This window comes from Monodelphis domestica, chromosome 1 (assembly GCF_027887165.1).
Source record: "Monodelphis domestica isolate mMonDom1 chromosome 1, mMonDom1.pri, whole genome shotgun sequence".
Lineage (NCBI taxonomy): Eukaryota > Metazoa > Chordata > Mammalia > Didelphimorphia > Didelphidae > Monodelphis > Monodelphis domestica.
This window is the reverse complement of record NC_077227.1, coordinates 6,699,811-6,705,431: the sequence shown is the minus strand read 5'-3', so window position 1 is coordinate 6,705,431 and position 5,621 is coordinate 6,699,811. Positions and strand designations below refer to the sequence as shown.

Here is a 5,621-nt window from a genome sequence, read left to right as displayed (position 1 = left end):
GCTCTCTCCTACTTCTCTGTTGAACCAGAGCTTATATGGGGTCTCTTTCCCAAAGGGGGTCTTAGGTCTTTGAGGCCTTTGCACTAAGGGCAACTGGAGCTCTTCTGTCCTCCTGGGGATCATCTTTTACTGGTTTGAGCCAGGTCACTGTTTATGCAGATGCTGGGAGCTGCAGCTGAGCTCGTCCCCTTCGGACTAGCTTCCCCTGCACTCCTTGAAATGTGTGGGGAGTGCCTGTGTAGGGCTGATAACAGACACAACCCAAGCGATTTTTGACCAATAGACTCATCTGGTGAATCAGCCTCCTCTTCCTCCTCTGTTATGCTCCGCCCCCTCCTGCCCCCCCTTAGCTGCCAGAGCAAATTGCACAGTCTGGATTTGAACCAGGGTTTTCTGAATGTAATTGAACAATAGCAAGCCTTAGAAAGAAAGGTGGGAAGGAGGAAGGTGCTGCTATTCCCATTTTACAGGTGAAGAAACAGAGGCACACAGGTTCAAATGACCTGCCCTGTGGACACATTGCTAGTAGTATACAAGGAGTAGGGTGCCTTGTAGCAATGAGTACATTTCCTGCCACAAATGTAAGCAAAAAGCTAATCCTTGCCCTCAAGGGGTTTACATTCTCCTTGGGATAGAGGGCATAAAAAAGGAGCCAAAAGGTAATGGGGGAGAAGCTTCCTCACTTGGGGTATGATATCAATCTAGAGTTTCCACAATGGGAAAGTTGAGGAACCTGAGGCAAACAGAAGTTAAGTGACTTGCCCAGGGTCATACAGCTACTTGTCTTCCTGATTCTAAGCTCATCTAGCTGTGTATTGATGGATGGATTCAGAAGTTGGCTTCATTTTGACATTCCTTGGACAGAAAAATTAATCCTCATTTTGTTTTCTGAACTTCTGAAATGATCCAAGGATTTTCGGGGATCAACGTGCCATCTATCCAGATGACTGAAACCAAAGCAACTAGAACACGAAGGGATGGTTCCAGGGTGCCCTCAGTTTCCCCAGAGCCCTGGAGAGTTCTCCCCTGGCTCAAGCTCACTCTACCTTGTATGGTCCTGGTCGGCGACGGGTCCTCTTCCTTAGTTGGCTGTAGGCATGCTGCGGACAGAGAATATTAACATTCAAGACCAAAGAAACAAAAGCAATCCTTGTGCCCCCGCCCAGCTTCTACCCACTGAACACTAGCATTTAGCCAGCGCCCATTAAAGGCAGCCCAAGTGCTCCATCTGAATTCAGCACCAACAGCCAGTCCACCTACCAGCCTCATTTGACAGATGAGGAAACCGAGGCCAGATTCTCTGGAGAGTAAGTGGTCTCAGGTCCCGCCTCCAAGCTCCGAGTCCTTCTCTGTCCAGGGTAGCGGAGCAGCTTCCGCAGAAACCCAGGGCGCAGGCATGGCCGCCGACTTGCCTTCCCATTGGAAGTCGCTAATGAAAAGCTCTTTCTGAGCGTGCCTGCACAGCACAAAATGCCATTAAAAAGAGGTCGCGCGCTCTGCCGTAAAAGCCGGGATCCCCGCACCCACTCTGGCCACAGGGCAGTTAGGGTGAGCCTTGTTGGTTGGTCTGCTCCTCCTCCTCTGTGGAGGTGGGCCGGGCGCAGCGTTTCCGCCGCGTCAGTTTAGGAGCGAGGGTCAACGGAAAAGGCGCGCTCGGCCAACGATCTTTCCGGAAATGGGGAGGCAAACAGTCCTTCGAGCTCCTGTCGTTGGAAGTTGGCAACCGGGAAACCGTTGGAGAAGGAACCCGCAGCCCTGAGGTCATCTGCCACTGGGGAATGAAGCCTCGAAGCCAGTACAGGCAGCCGGGGCGGTTGGGCGATCCCCCCTCTCGGAGGAGGCTGCATTTCCTTTATTCTTCCCCAGGCACGGAGGGAGCTTTGCATCCTTGAGAATGGTCCAGGCTGTCCTGGCATTTCTTTGCCCTTCTGAAGGCTGCTGTGTGGGTTCCCCCCTCCTTTCTTTTAATCGGGCGCTCTGACTCAAAACTGCGGCCGGGATGGCCAATGGATAATCAACAAACCTTTAGTAATCACCATGTGCCAGCCACTGCCAGGCCCAGGAGGCAAAAGGCAGGCCTTGCCCTGAGACACTTATAACCCAATGGGCTCTTTGACAAGCGCAGGGATGGGGCTGGACTGGGGAAAGAATTCAGTTTTTTCAAAGAAAATCCAGGAAAAATGAAAATGGATCCATTGCCTAAAAGACACAGAAGACCCTCCAATCCTTCCACACACCGAGGGAAGCTTGACATGTGCCACTGAGCCAAGATCTCTTTCTGTGAGTATGTACTGGTCAGTCTCTTATTTTTTTCTTTAAACCCTTACCTTCCGTCTCAGAATCAATAGGATGGCAGAAGAGCAGCAAGGGCTAGGAAATAGGGGTTAAACAACTTACTCAGGGTCTCCCAGCCAGGCACTGTCTGAGGCTAGATTTGAATGGAGGATTTCCTATTTCTACCCCTGGCTCTCCATCCATGGAGCACCCAGAGGTCCCCTACCCTTTTAGTTTTTATAGGAACCCCCCCCCCCCAATAAAATTGGGTCAACATGTAGCAATAAAATGCACCTTTTATTTGAAAGGGCTCTCTTGCTTCTGCCCCTTTGAACTTGCTGTGTTTTCCCCCCTTCCAGGTCCACAGACATTAAAATCACAGACTTTCCTTGCTGCTAGAATGGGTCTTCAACATAGCTGATGTTTATGGCTCTCTGGGTGGAAGTGATGGAGGGAGGACTGGCAGATCCATACTTTCAGTCGCTAATGCATAGGAGAACTTTCAGACCGAGGTCTTTATTGGGCAGAAACCTGTGGAGTGGTCTCCATTTGAATGAAGTGGGTGTGCACATAGCCCAGAAGGCAGCCCAGGCTCTGGGCTGTGAGGGGGGGAGGGGGCCAAGATGGCTCCCACTTTCAGCTGATAGAGTAATGGGCACGTGAGAGCAGGCAGGTTTGGGAAAAGGGAAACGGGTGCTCTTCTATCATGACAAATGGGGAATAAGCTTTTCACTTTTTCACAGGAGCTTCAGATCCCCCAAGGGACGCCTGCTTCACCAGGGAGCACAGCTAGGGGAGGATTTCCAATCAGATCTAGCCAGGCTTGTCAAAAGAGTCCAAACTGAGGGATTCTTCAATCAATCAATCAATCGATCGATCGGTCAATCAATCAACCAACATTTATTAAGCACCTATTCTGTATCAGGTCCTATGCTGAGAGCTGGCTCTGCAAAGAGAGACTGAAGACAATGCCTCCCTTCCAGGAGCTCACAATTTAAGGGCTGAAAAATGTAAAAAGTCCAATCGTTCTCCTACAAAGTAGTAAAGAAATGCTAGCTGTCTTTCCGAATTGTATGGCTCTCCCATGGGCTCTGGTGCTCGGGGGGAGAAGCAGCGCAGCATTGGGGGAGCTGCCCTCTGAGCTTCCTTCTTTCTGGCTGTGAGGGGCTAAGATTGGGATACTGTCCTCTAATTCCTCCCTCTTCCGGGCTAGCCGGACTCCCTATTCAAGTTTATAGATAGGGTTAGGACTTGGGGGGCAACCCCTGGGGACATGAAACAAATGTCCAGTGAGGCTGTGTGGCTCGCCTACTCTATGGTCTTGATTTTATAGCCAGAAGCAGTCTATAAATGACTAGTGATCAGGCTCTTGCTATAGTCGCGCACTGGGCTAGTCAATGCTTGATTTCATTTTCATTGTCCCTTTCCCAGTGCCTAGCACAGTGTCTCGCATACTGTAAGTGCCTAATAAATGCTTTTTCATTGGCCAGCCTTGAAATAAGATGCTGATATTCTAAAATCAATCTCATTGTGGCCAAAGCACCCAGCTTTGGGACCAGAGTTCCTAATCTCACCCCAAAGTTTTCAGTCACCCCACCAGCAAGAAAGGGCACTCACTCAACGAAGGTGCTGAATGCTGGAGGGGGGCCTGCAGTCAGGCCTGCCGCCCGGGGGGCCTCGGGGGGCTCACCGACCATCTCGAGGCCTTAGTGTTCAGGCGGCCTCGAGTGCTCGGAAAGTGTGAGTCATGGTGGCGTCTCGGGCACCGATGCGGGCCAGTGGGGCCGTCCGGGATCGTTGAGACCCCGCCTAGGAGGCAGAGGCCAGGCAGTGTGGGGGCAGCTCGCTCTCTTCCTCAGCCCTGTCCCAAGGTCCCCCAGGGAGGTCCAGAGTCTCCCAGCGGTCCCAGCCGCTGTGCAGGGCGTGAGCTCCTGGAGGGCAGGGATGGTCCAGTTCTCTGCATCCTTAGTGTTGAGCAGGTGCCTGGCACACAGTAGGAGCTTCCTAATGGCTTGTGGCTGGCCTCGCTGTAATCTTGGGATGAGTCCCGGCCCTGAAGGGCAGTGACGGGCCATGCAAGCAGCCAGCTGAGGACCCAGAAGCGGCTGCCGGGGAGTGGTGCCCCCGAAGGCGGGAGCCGAGGCGGCGTCCTCCCAGGCTCTCCTCCCTGAATGCTGGCGCCGTGAGCAATGTGGGTCTCTCTCAACGTGGAGAATACGGAAACACAGACTGTGGCCATTAGGACGCGGCCTGCCCAACGTGCAACGCCGTCATTGCCCGTGTGGAGCTCAGTGCAGCATGGAGTTGTTCGGGGAGGCTGGAGACAAGCTCGTGGCTCTCTCCCAGCCGCCATCCCTTCAGGCCCTGGACGTCCCGCCTGGCCGGGGGCCAGAAGTCTGCCAGGGCTCTCTGACTGCAGAGGACCACGAAGGCCCCGGACTCCTCCTCTAGCCTCGGAGCTTTGCTCCTCCCCGTAGGGAGCGGGTGACCGTCGGCCCTGACCAGCGCTGCTCATGCTTCAGTGAGGAGGAAGGTCTTGGGAGAAGGGAGAAAGCCGGGGCCAGGGCCGGCGACGGAGCATCCTAGCAAGGGAAAGGAGCAGAGGGTCGCCGGCGGGATGAAAGCCCCTCGGAGGCTTCAGAGCCCTTGAGCAAGGCCGGCCGGAGACCGGCCGTCTGACCTGGGGGCCCAGGAAGCCGCTGATTTCCCCGGAGGAGGACCGGCCTTTGCAGCAGCTCTCTGTGGAGGAAGCTGTGGGTCTGACTAAACAATAAACCTTCCATTCTTTGACCATTTTCAGGCTAAAATCTTCTGTCTACAGGCTTTTGTGGGATTCTTTTTTAACCCTTAGAATCGGTACCAAGTGTCTGAGGCAAGAGAGCAGGAAGGCGAGGCGATGGGCGTTCAGGGCCTCCCCGAGGGTCCGGTTGGAACCCAGGAGTGCCCGTCTCCAGGCCTGGCCCTCTGGCCACTGGACCTCTTAGCGGCCCGACCTCAGCGGGGAGTGCAAAGAGCATTGCAGCCCTTTGGTGCAGAGGAGACAACCCCCCACTAAGCTGGCTGGCTGGGGACCCCCGTCTAGGTCTTCGCCAGCATCCCCAGGGCAGTACCTTTTCCCAGAGGGCTGATTTTAACCTTCCTCTTAGAGCCAATCCCAGAAGAGCAGTCAGGGCTGGACCACAGGCATGACGGGACCTGCCCAGGGTCGCCCGGCCAGGACCTCCCTTCTCTGGGCCCGGCTCTCTGTCCACTGAGCCCCCCAGTGGGTGGATTCTTAAGGGAATAAAGGCTGGAGGTTCCTGGACGCTTCGAGGCTTCTCCATTTGGCCTGGCGAGGGCTGGGGGAG

General features: G+C 54.4%; 1 long non-coding RNA gene across 1 annotated transcript; it reads left to right on the top strand.

The window, feature by feature from the left end:
• Positions 1 to 1,041: 1,041 nt before the first annotated feature.
• Positions 1,042 to 5,067, top strand: LOC130453846 (uncharacterized). Its single transcript, XR_008911453.1, has 2 exons — positions 1,042 to 2,280; positions 3,018 to 5,067. It is a non-coding gene; the product is annotated as an uncharacterized LOC130453846 (long non-coding RNA).
• Positions 5,068 to 5,621: the final 554 nt, after the last annotated feature.